The sequence below is a fragment of the Stegostoma tigrinum genome, chromosome 28 (assembly GCF_030684315.1).
Source record: "Stegostoma tigrinum isolate sSteTig4 chromosome 28, sSteTig4.hap1, whole genome shotgun sequence".
NCBI classification, from domain to species: domain Eukaryota; kingdom Metazoa; phylum Chordata; class Chondrichthyes; order Orectolobiformes; family Stegostomatidae; genus Stegostoma; species Stegostoma tigrinum.
In genome coordinates, this window is record NC_081381.1 from 9,703,101 (window position 1) to 9,719,544 (window position 16,444).

At 40.9% G+C, this 16,444-nt stretch overlaps 1 protein-coding gene across 8 annotated transcripts in view; it reads right to left on the bottom strand.

Moving 5' to 3' along the window:
• The window catches only part of rap1gapa (RAP1 GTPase activating protein a), a 599,377-nt gene that overhangs the window by 309,089 nt on the left and 273,844 nt on the right, over positions 1 to 16,444 (bottom strand). The gene's annotated exons all lie outside the window — the stretch shown is intronic.

The following is a 16,444-nucleotide window of genomic DNA, read 5'->3' on the forward strand; positions in this document are numbered from 1 at the left end:
GCTCGACCCTCATCAACTTTTCTAGTCACATCCTCAAAGAACCCGATAAGGTTTGTGAGGCATGACCTGCCCCTCACAAAGCCGTGTTGACTGCATTTGATCAAGCCATGCTCTTCCAGATGGTCATAAATCCTATCCCTCAGAATCCTTTCTAACACCTTGCAGACGACAGACGTGAGACTTACTGGTCTGTAATTGCCAGGGATTTCCCTATTTCCTTTCTTGAAGAGAGGAATTACATTTGCCTCTCTCCAGTCCTCAGGTACAACTCCAGTGGAGAGCGAGGATGCAAAGATCCTCGCAAGTGGCGAAGCAATTGCATTTCTCGCTTCCCAAAGCAGCCGAGGACAAATCTGGTCCGGGCCTGGCAACTTGTCAATCTTAATGTTTGACAAGATTTTCAGCACATCAGCTTCCTCCATCTCTATCCATTCCAGCATGCACACCTGCTCTTCAAAGGTTTCGTTCACTACAAAGTTTGTTTCTTTCGTAAAGACAGAAGGAAAAAACTCATTTAGGGCTTCCCCTACCTCCTCAGACTCCACACACAAGATCCCTATGCTATCCCTGATCGGCCCTACTCTTTCTTTGACCATTCTCTTATTCCTCACCTAAGTGTAAAATGCCTTTGTGTTCTCCCTAATCCGTTCTGCCAAACCTTTCTCGTGCCCCCTCCTGGCTCTCCTCAGACCATTTTTGAGCTCCTTCCTTGCCTGCGTGTAATCCTCTCTAGCTGAACTTGACCCTAGCTTCCTCCACCTTATGTAAGCTACCTTCTTGCTTTTCATAAGAAGCTCCACTCCTCTCGTCATCCAAGGTTCCTTTATCTTACCCCTTCTTGCCTGTCTCAGAGGGACATATTTATTCATCACTTGCAACAACTGTTCCTTAAACAGTCTCCACATGTCTATAGTGCCCTTACCATGGAACAATTGCTCCCAGTCCATGCTTCCTAACTCATGTCTAATTGCGTCATAGTTTCCTCTTCCCCAATTAAATATCCTCCCATTTTGCCTAATCCTCTCCTTCTCCATAGCTATGTAGAATGTGAGGCAGTTATGGTCACTATCACCAAAATGCTCTCCCACCACAAGATCTGATACCTGCCCCGGCTCGTTTCCGAGCACCAAGTCTAGAATGGCCTCTCCCCTTGTCGGCCTGTCAACGTACTGAGTTAGGAAACCTTTGGTGAATATTTTAAAGGACACCAACAGTTTCCAAATTGGCTTTTATTTAATTGCTGAATTACATGCCCAGAGCTGTGTGTCGTCTTGATACACTCCAATACACCAAATCAAAATAGAGTGAAATAAAACTACAGACAATTTGATTGTAGGTAGTTCCTATGATACAAGAAACATGCTTACATTACAACTGAAAGTTGTGGAATTCAAAGTAACAAAGGGTGAAAATTATAATTATTATTAATTATAATTTTTATAGAGAGAACAGTGTCATTTGGACAGAGTACAGTGACATGAGGACACAGATAATAATAATTAGTGGCTTCCATATAAACCTGAGATAATGAGGAGTTTATTTTCTGCTCGGGGCTGTTAGTCAATGGATTTCTCTTCCCCGGACAGCAATACAGGACCTGGGCCCTTGAATATTTCCAAGGTTGCATCAGTATTTTTTTTCCAATAATTGACAATGGCATTAAGGGTGTGGAGACAGAAAGTGGAGTTGAGCTCACAATCAGATTAATCATGATTGTCATGAAGGTGGAGCAGGTTCAAGAGGCCAAATGAATTACTCCTACTCCTACATTCTGTGTCACAGGGACACAAACTTAAACAGATACATGACACGAAAGTTTTGTTTTGGTCATCTGTAAAATAAATCCAACATTAAATATGTCCTAAGTAAAAACCGAAAGAACTGCAGATGCTGTAAATCAGGAACAAAAACAGAAATTGCTGGAAAAGCTCGGCAGGTCTGGCAGCATTCTGTGAATTAAAATCAGGGTTAACATTTCAGTTCAGGTGACCCTTCCTCAGGTCTGACTTAAATACATCCTAATCATCAATTAGCCTTATTCAGATTGGTCAGTTACTCGCCCTGGCTTACAAATGTCTATTCGATGGGACAGATTTATGTACTAGGAGCATTGCAGCAACATTTTCAGTCAGAAAAGATGAATCACACATTGATAGACACAAGTGCCGGACTTTTCAGCAACATTCATGATGTTTGTTTGTCGTCAGCACAACAAATAGGCAGTGTACAGCAGCATTCTCCTCAGCACAACAGAGCAACCATGCAGGGTAAGGAGAGCTGACACACATGAGAAGACATTATCGTCATACTTGCTGACATTACTCACTCTATTATAGCAGCTAATCAAGGACAGTTGACAGTAATTAGCTTTGGATTTGTGCCAACATTAGCAAGGGGAACAATGCCTGCTTTGGAAGTTGGCCAGATTCCTTAATCTCCACCAAGGCAGCAAGATGTGGGTTTAAATCTCACTCAAGGAACCTGAGCACTAAAAATCAAGGTACAGTGCTGAGGGAATTGAAACTGTAGGTTTCCAGATGATGCATTAAACTGAAGTTCAATCTGTCCCCAGAGGATACTATTTCAAAGGGACCGGGGAGCTCGATCTGCTAAGCTTGAAACTATCCTTTGATCAGCATCATCAAGGCAAACCTCTTCCTTTATGGTTGTCGGAGCTTGCTATATGTAAATTTAACGATGCATTTCCTAGAAGACATGAATATATTTTAAAATTCTCTTCTATAAGAGGCTTTGAGATGGCCAGAAGTTTTGAAAGGTGCTAAAGAAATGCAATTGTTACTTTATTTATCAGATACTTTTTAAAAAGGGGGCAATTATAAAAAAATCAAACAGCCAACCATTGGTCAGTTAGCTTAGCATCTGTTATTGGGAATGTGTAAGGGTTTATCAGCAGTTAGTTGGAAATAGCAGAGCAGTTAGAAATACATGATATGATCAAAGAGAGCCATCAAAGCTTCACGAAGGAGTAATAGTGCCTGACAAATTAATTAGAATTCTTTGAGGTGGTAACAAGCAGGATAGAGAAAGGGTATAATACATTTTGTTTTTCAGAAACTGTTTGATAAGGTGCCATGCTTCAGGCTACTCAATAAGAGTCCCTGGTGTTGGAACAGTATATTGACATGGATAGAGGATTGGCAAACTAGTAGAAGACAGGGAGTTGGTATAAGGGGGTTATTTTTGGAATGGAAACCTGTAGCTAATGGAGTACCACAGGGATCAGTGCTGTGGGTACGATTATTTACAATATATATTAATGACTTGGATGAGAAAGATGAATGTACTGTGGTCAAGTTTGCAGATGGCACCAAAATAGGAAGGAAAACAGGTGGTAAGGATGTCAAAGAACTCGCAGATGGAAGTAGACAGGTTCAGTGAGTGAGTTAAACGTTTAGCAGATGGAATAAAATGTGGGAAAATGTGAGGTCATGCACTTTGGCAAGAAAAGGAGTTAATAGTATTTAAATGGAGAAAGACTGTAGAAAACAATAGTTCAGAGGGATTTGCATAAATCTTAAAAAGCTAACATCATAGTTCAGCTGTCAATAGGAAAAGCAAATGGAACATTGGCCTTTATTTCCACGGGAATGGAATATGAAAGTAGGGAGGTTTTGCTAAAACAAAACAAGCAGGCCACAGCTGGAATACTGTAAACAGTTTTGGTCCCCTTACTGAAGAAAAGATAATCTGCCAAGGTTCACTCTGCTGATCGTGGGTACGGAGGGACAGCCTGATGAGACCTGGAGTAAATGGGGCCTGTATTCATTGGAATTCAGAAGAATGTGAGGTGATCTTATTAAAGCGTACAAGATTCCTAGAGGATTTGATAGGGTAGATGGAGCAACGGTGTATTCTCTTGTAGGAGATTCTAGGATCAGAAGGCATAATCTCAGAGTAAGGGGTTTCACATTTAAGATAGAGATGAGGAGGAATTTTCTTCTCTCAGAGGGTGGCAAATCTATGGAATTCTTTACCCAAGAGAACCTTTGAGGCAGGGTTATTAAGTTATTCAAGGCTAAGATAGTTTGTGCTTTCTCATGTTTGTAACTATACATCCCTGGAATATAAGTATAAGCTTCTTAAAAAAAAATCAGTAAGGGAATTAAGGGCTACAGGAAAAAAGGCAGGAAAGTGGAGTTAAGGATTATAATGTCAGACTTTGATGGGCTGAATGGCCTACTTCTGTTCCTATGTTTCAGAGTGTCAGTTTGAGACCAGTACCTGCCTATTGAATTCAGCAACTGTGGAGTGCTGGGATTCCCCATTCTCTAACTATGGCAATCTCAATCTGAATGTAATTGATTGCCTGCAAATAGAAGAACTTCAAACGAAAATTACACGTTTCTAGAAATCTTAATGATCCACTTCTCAATAGTTTCAAAATAATCATAGTTACACTGGAGTCAGTGTGAGGATAAAGCTGAAGATTACATACTTAAGCTGGTTCTGCAGCACTTGCCAGAAATCAAACTGGCAAAGTGAGTCAAGAGCATCTACACCCCAGCTCACTGGACTGTTCTAACTGGTCTGCAGATTAATCCCATTTTCTGGAACTCAGTAGCTTAGAAACATTCTGACATTGCTTTGTTTTATAAATATAGGGATTTATAAAATGACAGTTGCCTCGGAGTGATGATAAACAACGACCTCCTCTGGATGTCCCACATAAATGTGACAGTCAGGAAGGCACAACAGTGCCCCTTCTTCCTCAGGCAGCTCAGGAAATTTGGCATGTCCATAAGGTGTCCCACCAACTGCTACAGATACACCATAGCAAGCAGACTGTCCAGGTTCATAACGGCCTGGCACGGCAACTGCTCTGCCCAGCACTGTAAGAAACTACAGAAGGTGGTGTGAACCGCCCAGACCTTCACAGACTCCATTTACATGGCTCGCTACTGGGGAGTGATGACCAATATCAAAAGACCCATCGCACCCTGATAATGGCCTCCTACAACCTCTTCCATCAGGCAGAAGGTACAGAAACCTGGGCACATACACAAGCAGGTTCAGGAACAGCTTCTTTCCAGCTGTTATCAGACAGGTGAATGGTCTGTAGCCTCAAATGATGTAACCTGCAAAGTAACCTGTATGCCTCTACATATTTTTGATCTGTACATCCTGTGCTTGCTGTGATCTGTTTGTACTGCTCATAAACAAAGCTTTTCACTGTATTTCGATGCACATGACAATAAATCAGTTAGAATTTCATCTTTCTAAAACTCCTCACGGTCGCATTGCACTTCGCTGAAGATCTTCGAGGCCAACTGAGGAGCAACAAGTTGTATTTCCCACAGAAGTGATTGGTTTCGCTGGAGCAATTTGTCAGGTGAGGGCTGGCAGACAATACAATTAGTTGTTGCACTGTTCCCCGATGGCCCATCACAGCGCACTATAAATGCCATCACCCGGTATGATGAAGTGTGAGAGCTTCGTTAAAACAGGCAAACCAACAACAATCTTTAATGGTTCATGGGATGTGGATGTGGCTGACTAATGCAACGTTTTATCACCCCTCCCCAATTTCCCCACATTGCTGTTGGCCTGGAGTCACAAGTTGGCCAGTTTGCAGGTTTCCTTCCCTGACAAAGGGACATTAATGAAACGAGACAGGTCTTACTGGCAATAAACAATGGTCTCATGGCTGTTTGCCTGTCAATCCATATTTAATCAAAGGCAATTTCTTCATTTGAAATAGGGGAAAGCGGGGTTGTTATTTAGTCATTTTGGTTTGCAGTTTCTCACGGGGATTGTATTCCATTCCAAATATATAAATATAAGATGTTTCTTTTTGATAGACCCCAAAATGAAAGTCACACTGTATTGTCTGTACAAGACATATAATGAGGCTGGTGATTCAGGCTGAGGAAATTGCCTTACAGTTTCTGGTTATCCTTCGTCAGGCAAGGGACTTTGTTTAAAATGTACCCCTCTCCCGCTTGATCTATTGACTCAATTGTATCATTATTCCAGGCTATACACGTTCATCTATAAAAGATTTGTTATTACATTTTCAAGAAATATTTGGTCTTTATAAAAGTGAAAATGGGACCAGCTGACAGTTTCGGTTATTAATTGGAAGAAGGAACAGTGTATTGAAGTGTTTGTGAGCAGAATGAGGGATGAATGTTCTTATTTTAACACAACAAGCAATCTCATAAATCAGGTGCTGTCAGAGGCGTGCTACTGGGTTGAAAGTGACGTATGAGCGCTCAGGTCATTTTTCCTTTACACTTAAAATTGGTTTACCAAATATTTGCTCCGGTTAGACCACAGCACCATATACTGTCATAGCTGCAAGCCCACGTGAAGGCTTGTCCTCAGTTCCACAGGATTTTTCATGTTGTTTGCATGACGCAAATCACACAGGGCAAAGCTTCTTAGCACAAGATCCTTCAACATCCTCATTGTAGGAGGCTCGCTGACAGCAGTATAACTTCCATTTCTTCAGATATTCGCAAGCAGCAAGCACTACCAGGGAGTAAGTTAGGCATCAAACATGGCCAAATTTCAATTTAATTTCAGGAACACAAGTTCCTCTGTATGTAAATAATCCCAATTTCTCTTGTTAAGATCTTGAAGAAGTTCTTTTTTAAATATGCAATTAGGGGTACACACCCCTGCCTTTCCCAACCTCTGGCCTGCTTGGAAAAGTCAACATCACTGCCATGCCAGTTGAAGACTGTCCTCAACTGGTCTATCAAGATCAATTCTCTTACATGTTTATGGAGCCGGAGCATTAGGAACACCCTTCACAGCTTTTAAAGCAAGTGTAGGCCTCCCATTCCAAAGAAGGAGCAGCCCATTCAACAGCAGTACTAATGGGATACGAACAGACTAGTTGCACTGCAGCTTCATTGTGAAGACGAGTCAGACATGATATCCATAAGCTTTACTTGATTTTCCCTCTCAGTTCCAAAGCTTCCTCGCTCTTTCCTCTTGTCAACTGTTACAAAACGCCCATTTCCTCCACACCAGGCTCTGCTCCCTCTTATCTGTTGTTTCAAACAAGTAGCTGGTGATGGAATTGACTTAAAATCACCATTGGCACATACTCTCACCAGGGGAAGCAATATTTTCCTTGTTCACTCTGCACCCAGTACAGACCCAGTGGGCCAAAGGGCTTTTTTCTGACCTGCAGACTTCTATCACTCTGCATGAATCCCACTCCAAATTAAAATTCCTGATTTCATTAATGCAAGTCACCATTTTAAAAACAGCAAATCCTCCCACCTTGATGGTATAAACATAATTACACAGGAGGATACATTCAGACTGCGTCCTCTCATACAATAAATGCACCGTATTGTAAGAAATAAAGGATTAAAATAATCCTGTTATTAATAATTGATAAATTTTGAAAATGACTTCCTTACTTTTATTCGTGTTGTAGCAGTGTTAAATGACATCAAGAGATACAGTGTGTCACTGAGGTTTCTAACTCCAGAACCCAACAGAGCAGCTGCTGGAGCTATAGATTAGATTCCCTACAGTGTGGAAACAGGCCCTTTGGCCCAACAAGTCCACACTGCCCCTTGAAGAATCCCACCCAGACCCATCCCCCTATAACCCACACACCCCTAAACACTACGGGCAATTTAGCATGGCCAATCCACCCTAACCTGCACATCTTTGGACTGTGGGAGGAAACCGGAGCACACGGAGGAAACCCATGCAGACCCGGGGAGAATGTGCAAACTCCACACAGACAGTTGCCCGAGGCTGGAATCGAACCCAGGTCCCTGGTGCTGTGAGGCTGCAGTGCTAAGCACTGAGCCACCGTGCCACCCAAAGGAAGAAATTCTGGGCTTGTGAGGAGCTACAATATTCATACATAAACCGTATTAGTGACAGAAGTGATGTTGAAAAGAAGAAGTTAAAACACAATGAGGTCTGTACCATCTGGTAACAGCGAGATTCAATAATCATATACTTTTCTTGTCAAAATGAAGTTAGCAGGTCAGTGCATGCAAATGACTCACCATCTCAAGAGCTCTGTCCAGGAAAGTTTAGATGCCAAGTGAAACCTGTCCCTACTCTGTCCAGTCTCAGGGGATTAACATCTTTGCAGAAAGTCACAATTGCCATCTTCTGACACACCCATTAGCCCGGGGCATCTGTGAAATTGAGGTTAGCTTCAAGCTGTGATCCTCTTAGATACACAGAACTGAATCGAGGTGCTGTCCACACACAACCTTCTGTAAGACTTTTACAATCAGATAGAAAACAGTCTTTCCTCTCCTCACACAGGGGCCCCAGGAGTAAAATGTCAGTGTCTTAGCCACAGCAGCCCTGCATTGCCTACCTCCAAATGCATTCTGAAATGATTTGGTCTGAAATGGGAAGAAAGTGGCTATTCTCTGTACAGTAATTGTGACAGCAGAATTAATTGTGCCCACCATTACAGCTGAAAGTCAATGAACTTCATTCATTAAATAAATATATGCACAAAATTAATTACTTTTGTGCACAGCACTGTCAGAGCTGAAATGATGTGCAATTAATGCTATGCGAACTGCAGGGAGTTAATGGGGTTAGCAAGCATTAATGAGAAATAAAATTAATAGAATGGTCAATTGGTTAAAACTGGCTAATATGTATAGTAATGTAAAAATGTCTGAACAAGCCAGGATCCTTTATCTTGCAGAGTTCTGTAAATCACTGTGCAATATGAAAATATTTGCAATATGAAGTCACTTGGTACAGATGAATCTAGAGATTTCACTTCTACAAAAATAAAACCCCTGTTCAACAATGACCTCTATTTACGAAAGAGATATTGATCTGGTAGATTTAAAATCTTACCATGTAATGGTTGTTTATCACCACCATAAACAGCTTCATTAACCGTCAACGAAATGTGGATTGAACTCTGAACTATTCTGCAGAATCCATTATCTAACGTATATTACAGCTACAAGACCAACAACACAGTGAAATCCAGAAGCTGCTGATTTCATTTGAAGTAAGGCAGAATAAAGGAGATGTTCAGAAATGATTGCAAGGCAGAAACCAAACCAAGAAAGAGGCAGGAGATTCAGAGACCAAGATAAAATACGGGAGAGACAGCCAACAGGTTTATAACCATCCCCTGTGCACAATGCCCACACGGGAATGGATTATAGCCCACCATCCCGCAACAGCTTTTTTTTTGCTGTGATTAGATTCAGTACAGGATTTCGGGTTGGTTTTCTTGCTGACAGAAGTTGGCATACTACCTGCGGGCTGCACAACACAAAAGCAGATTTCCACGCACTGTGTTGCTTATAGTGACATCACTGCTGCATACTGTGAGTGTGAATGTACAGCTCATTGCAAATGATGTACACTGGTCATGGCAATGAACAAGATAAATGATCAAAAATACGTACACAATTACTCATAACAGCCTATGTCCCGGACACGCCTAGTGATGTGGCAATAAATACATTCAACGTCAGTCACGTGAATTCAACTGTGTTTCTGTAAACTTTAAACTACACTGAGCTAAACTGCCTTTGCTTCCCATAAAACGTAGACATGATCGTTAGGAAAGTTATCTGAAAAAAAAATTGCCGCAGTCACTTCATTATTTTCCACAATGTTAGTGGTTTATAAAACAGAAGGCACAAATTAACATTTGGAAGACAAGAACAACAGGAAATTAAATCATCACCATCCAAACTTCAGTCTTCTGCACAAGATCTCACAGGATCTCCAAATGGATCCAACAGCGAATCGGATATGTACGCAGAATCACAGAAATGTCAGTGCAAAACGGGGCCATAAATCCCATTGTGCTTGCAACAACTCCATTACCTGGTGCTGATCTTCTCCCTCTCGCCCACATTCTCACACACTCCTTCTAATCAAATAAACATCCAGTGCCCTTTTGAATGTCTCAATTGAACCTACGGCCACCGCGTTTCCAGGCAGTCATTCCAGGTCCCTGGGGAGGGGGGAAAATCATGAAGAAATAGGGTGCATTGATGGCTTAGACTTGTTAAACCCAGTGGACCTTTTCAACTTGCAACATTATAAAGGAATCAAAAGTCACACAAACCACAGTCACATAGTCATTGAGATGTACAACATGGAAACAGACTCTTTGGTCCAACTCGTCCATACTGACCAAGTTCAGAAACTAAATGAGTCCCATTTGCCTGGACATAAAACCAAACACAATAAAGCATTTGAACTAAACACAAAAAATACTGCAAAGGCAACTGAGAAAAGGTAACAAGTTTCAGAACTGAAAAATAATTCTATGGGCAGAAGACAATTAACATTCTGTTTCAGACATTGCTGCAAATCAGTCACCATTCTTCCGAACTCGATGTTTTAGCCTCAAATCAAACAGCCTAAGCTTTGTCTAAACCCATCTTTTCTAAGGTCAGTGCATGGTGTATGGACATGAAACTTATAAGTCAGAGTCAAAGTGAGATTGACCAGGGAAGTGGATATGGAACATTCATCAGGAAGATAACAGCCTGGCTTTTGTTACTGCTATGAAAGCCAGTGGTCCTTCAGCAGGCAGATTTGACAAAAGGAATGTCAGAGACTTAATTTAACACTATTTTCAGCTGAGTAAATCTCCAATGCTAGAAGCAAAAGACATCAAAATTAACAACAGATAAAAGGTCATGCATCATCTGTCAGGAGGGAAACAGAGTTAACAGTCTGTGACCTTTCATCAGAAGCATAATTCCATTCAGGGCTGATATTGACTATTAATTCAAACAATCTAGATCTTACAACAAACAGTTACCTGCTATTGTCATTCCTAAATCCATTTCCATTAACTGAACCTATTCATAGACTCAGTCATGCAGCATGGAAACAGGCCCTTCAGTCCAACTTATCCACGCAGACCAAGTTCCCAAACTAAATGAATCCCACTTGCCGGGGCTAGGCTCATATCTCTCTAAACCTTTCCTTTTCATATACCTGTCCAAATGTCTTTTAAGTATGGTAACTCCACCTGCATCTACCAATTCATCTCCAGTTCATTCTACATACAAACCACCCTCTGTGTGAAATGGTTGCCCCTCAGGTCCCTTTTAAATCTTTCACTTCTCACTTCAAAATCTGCCCTTTAATTTTGAATTCCTCCACCCTAGGGAAAAGACCTTTGCTATTCACCTTATCTACGTCCCTCGTGATTTTATAACTCGCTGGTAAGTTCACCCTTCAATCACATACACTCCATGGAAACAAGTCTCAGCTTATCTAGCATCTCATTATAACTGAAACCCTTCAGTATCTGTTACATCCTTGTAAACTTTTTTTGCACCCTCTCCAATGTAATAATATCCATCCTATAGCAGGGCGACCAGAGCTGTACATAGTACTCCAAAAATTGGCCACACCAATATCATTTTCAGCCAACACTCAATCGTCTGAAAAGTGAAGCCAGGCATTCTAAATGCCTTCCTTACTACTATATCTACATGTGACACAAACTTCAATAAGCTGTGCATCTGAACCGATAGGTCTCTCTGTTCTACAACACTCCCCAGGGCCCTATCATTAACTGTCAAAGCCCTGCCCTTAGTCATTTTACAAAAACGCAATACCTTGCATTTATCCAAATTAAACTCCATCTGCCACTCCTCAGCCCATTGGCCCAATTGATAAGATCCCTTGTAATCTTAAGATAACCTTCTTCACTGTTTACTTTTCCAACCAATTTTATCATCCACAAACTTACTGGCCGTACCACCAAAATTCTCATCCAAATCATTTATATAAATGACAAATAACAGTGGACTTAGCACTGATCCCTATGGAACACCACTGGTCACAGGCTTCCAGTTCAAAAACAACCCATGACCACCACCCCCCTTCGTCTCCTACTGTGAAGTTCTCCCTGAATCCCATGTAACCAAACTTTAGTAACCAGTCTACAATTGTCAAAGGCCTAGCTAAGATCAATGTAGACAATGTCTACTGCTCTGCCCTCATCATTCCTTTTGGTCACATCCTCAAAACTGTCGTCAAGTTTGAGAGACAGCAATTCCCACACTTAATGCCACGCTGACTATCCCTAATTAGTCCTTGCCTCTCCAAATGCATGTAAATCCTGCTTCTCAAAATCTCCTTCAACAACCTATCCACCATTAACACCAGGGAACTATAGCCCAGTGAGCCTGACTTTTCCAGACAGCTTTTCTCAAATAGAGGCACCACAATAGCCATCCTTCAGTCTCTCAGCACGTCACCTGCGGCTGTAAATGATAGAAAGATTTCAGCTAGGCATCCCCCAATTTCTTCTATAACTTCCCACAATGTCCTCAGATACATTTGGTCAGGTCCTGGAGAGTTATCTACCTTTATGCGTTATAAGGCCTTCAGTTCCTCCTCTTCTGAAACACGGACTCTTTTCAAAACATCAATGATAATTTTCCCAAGTTCTGTAGCTTCCATATCTTTCACATTGTTAATACTGAAGGGAAATATTCATTTAGTATCTCCCCCATCTCTTGTGGATCCACATATAGATGACCATGTTGAACATAAAAGGGCCCTATTCTGTCCCCCTTTGCTCTTTTGCCCTTAATGTACTTGAAGGATCTCTTTGGAATCTCCTTAACCTTGGCACATAAGGTTATCTCAGATCCCCCTTTTTGCCCTCCTGACTTCCCTTTTAAGAATGTCCCTACTTCCCTTATAATCTTCAAGAGATTCACTTGATCCCTGTTGTATATGCCTCCTTCTTATTAATGACCTGAGCCGCAATGTCTCTATTCACTGTTGTTCCCTACTCCAGAAGCCTTACCTTTCAGTCTAACGGGAAAATATTGTCTCTGAACACTCATTACTTCACTTCTTTAAAAGCTCTCTCTTGCCAGTGATCCCTTTACCTGAAAAAGGTCTATTCCAGTCAACTTTTGAAAGTTCTGTTTCATGCTGTCAAAATTGGCCTGACTCCAACTTAGAATTTTAACTTTTATACAAGGCCTATCCCATTCCATAACTATTCTAAAACTTACAGAATTATTGTCACTGGCCCCAAAGTGTTTCCCCACTAACAGTTCAGTCACTTGCTCTGCCTTATTTCTCAAGAGAAGGTCAAATTTTGCTCCTTCTCTAGGAAGAAAATCTCAGTGAATTACCTGCCAGATTTATTCCCTCTATCATTCTTCAATTGGTTCACAATTGGCCCCTGAGTAGACAGTCTCATGAGTGTAGTTGTGAAGACTGATTGTGTCTAGAAGGTAACTTAAAGCTGCACTGACAAAAAGATAATCTTGTCACCTCTCACCCAATGATTGTTCGCCTTACTAAAAGGCGTACAGGCCATTCATCCTGTGTTTGATCCCAGTTTTTTTCGGAATGGACCAAAAATGCGAGCCCAGAATTCTTACTCTTGATAATAACCTAACGATCCTTGGTTGTGTAAGTGTTTCAGGTTTCAGATCAATCATGTTGTTCATTATGAAAAAAAAATCTTGTTAATGCTCCTGGCTTGGGCTCACCTATTAAGCATTCACAGAACATGTACTATTAACATGGGGCTAAGGTAAAGTCTCACTGTCCCAGATGACTTTAGGCTACTCTCTCCGACAGGCAGCGATGGCTCAGGTTAAACCGCCACATCGGGTGAGGAGAGAGGTTATGAAGGTGGGACACTGACGGTGACCTCAATCATTCTGGGAATTGAGCCTGTGCTGTTGATGTAATTCTACATTGAAATAACGCTACACAGGCTGGTATCCCATTACCAAGTCACTCGTTGTTACAGGTGGAGAGTGCTGACACAGATCCAGCTCCCTCAAAGCCAGCTCTTAGAGTGTCTGACACTCCTGTTTATATCTGTCAGCCAGGGCTCCCTGATTAAACCAGATTAACGGCCCCATCAGGGAACTAATATTCTATGAAGTCCACCCGGCTGATGTCATTACAATTACTACATGCATCAGTCTACATCAGAAAGCCCACCAAGTTGAACAATACCCATTGTGACTTTAATCTTTGGAACTGTTCCCAAGAGTGAATCAGTCAGCAAACGCAAAGTTAAGTTCAAACTTGACGTTCAGATGAATTGCTTTGAGGCCAGATTTCCAATCATCTATCTAAATAAGAAATGGCAGAGTATATTCTGCTGGTGAGAATGATTCAGCCTGTTTGAACAGATTAAGCACACCTTCAGGTATTTGGTCTTTCCAGATTGGCTTCATTAGTACAATGCTCATCTCACCCATTGTCTGTCTCTAACAACACTGAGACACCTTCGGCAATGTTGCTGCATCTTTAATCCACCCTGTTGCTGTGACTTTTAACACAAACATTGCTCATCTTAAACTGAATTTGGTGAAAGGTGGCAGTAAGTGCAGGATGGCAAGAGTCCGAAGAAGGGAGAAAGAGTCTAGCATTCAGTAGAAAGTGGCTGCAAAAACAGGGCTGATTTAGAGAAAGCTGTAACTGCAGCCCAAACAATTCAGTGACCAGCCAGGTCAAAAACCTGAACATCTACAAACAATGTTTTTCATTATGAAAAAAATCCTGGTAATGCTCTTTGCTTGGGTTCACATATTAAGCATTTTGCTATTACTCCTCTGAAGTTATAAATACATCAGTTCTCCACATCACACTCTGAAGAAAAAGGAACTGAGGCAAACAGAAATGTAGAAACTACATTAAATGGCACAGAATTAGAATGGAAACTTGTTAAGGTTGTAAATTTAAAGTCTATCTTTCAAGAGTAAATAGAACATTGAACATACAAATCTATGCTCAATGCACTGAGCTCCATCACTTTCACTCTTGTTCAGTCTGAGAACCAGCAACAGGAAAAATGTAAGTATGACTTTCCTCCAGACTTCACAGGTCTTTAGGACTTATTTTCAGCCTTGTCCATAGCACTGTTTTAATATCAGTATGTCCCCTCAGAAGCCACCTGAGCTCTTCTAGAGAGAAAATATCCAACTGCTGAAAACTCATTACCCAGTTTCTGTGAATGTGCAATTACTGGAAAATTAACTGAGATGGAGGCCAAACTTACTTTGTTGAGGCAATTTACGAATTCAGAGTGGAAGGAGGTATTTATTCCCAGTGCATTTGACTTTACACAAAAGTCTGATAAAAACGCCTTGTCAGACTTCTCATAACTTTCCCCTCAGTTTCCAAGTCATAATTTTGTTCCTGAAAACAATGACTACCTTTGTAAGTCACTTCAGAACTTCTTTTCAATTACCCGCTTATAGCTAGTGTTCTCACCGATGCTGACATTTCAGTGCTGTCTCGCCGAAAGTGCAGTGATATTGAGCAGTGAGTATATGCAATTCAAATAAATCCTTTTACTGACCTTTAAGTCTAAGCAATAAGTAAAACTGAGTGACAATATATTTCAGATAATGAATAGGGAATGTGCTGGCTGTCTTTAAAATGATCATTCCTGATCGTACAGGGCTGGGAAAGATTCAGCCTCTCCATCCAGACTTAAAGTTCACAGATTACAACACTACTCTCTCTTGTATTCCTCAAACTGCACCTGCCAAAAATCATTAATAGGTTCCTTCTTGAATTTGATGACACTATTCACCTTCCTGGTCTTCCTTATAGACAAACAGTTACACGTCATGAGATTGTAGCTTTAATTCTAGAGTTTGATTTTCTGATGGTTACAGTTTCAATTCATTTTCAACTATAATGGCCAACATTACCACAAAGTAAACCGTTTAAACAGGAAGATAAACAAACATTTTCTCTTCTGGAGGATTTGCAAACCTTAAGAGTGCCTAGTTGAGCCCCAATGAGCCTTTATCCAGTTTTGCACATTCCAAAGTTTTAAATTGATCCAGGAAAACAGTGTGAAAAATAAGACACTTCGTTCGTAAACCATTTACACAAAACACAAATGGTAGCCCTGTTCTCCTTTTATTTTAAATGGGCTTTCTGGAAAGTCCACATTAACTTAATTGCTGACTTTACATCTGTGTAAATTGCTACAGTGTATGGTGTATACTGGCAGCTATCTTAATACTGTACATCAGCTCTTATTATTTTTTCAAGTGTCTTGTGGATTCCTGGTTATTGCTCTGTGTGTTAATTGAATCAAATAAACTAGATCTGATTCAGATGAGACATAGATGAAACCCACCTCAAAACCCCAAGATTTCCACAATATACTTTGTAATGAGGGGAGTAGCCATTTTGTTATTAATTCATGTATCCTTTTCTAACAGTTACAGGATCACCAATTACAGAACATCCATGTGCACAGATCTACATCACATCAACGATGTATGTATTAATTCAGTGTTAGCCCACTCATCTACTGGGAAGGGAACATGTCTCCATTACAGATATCACTAAAATCTAAGCCAGAAGTTCCATCGATTATCTACACACATCTAAAACTCAAATTTGGCACTAAAGTTGCTGGCTCATTTATCTAATGGTTTCCTACACTTCTGAACTCTGGTGACATTCCAAACAAATT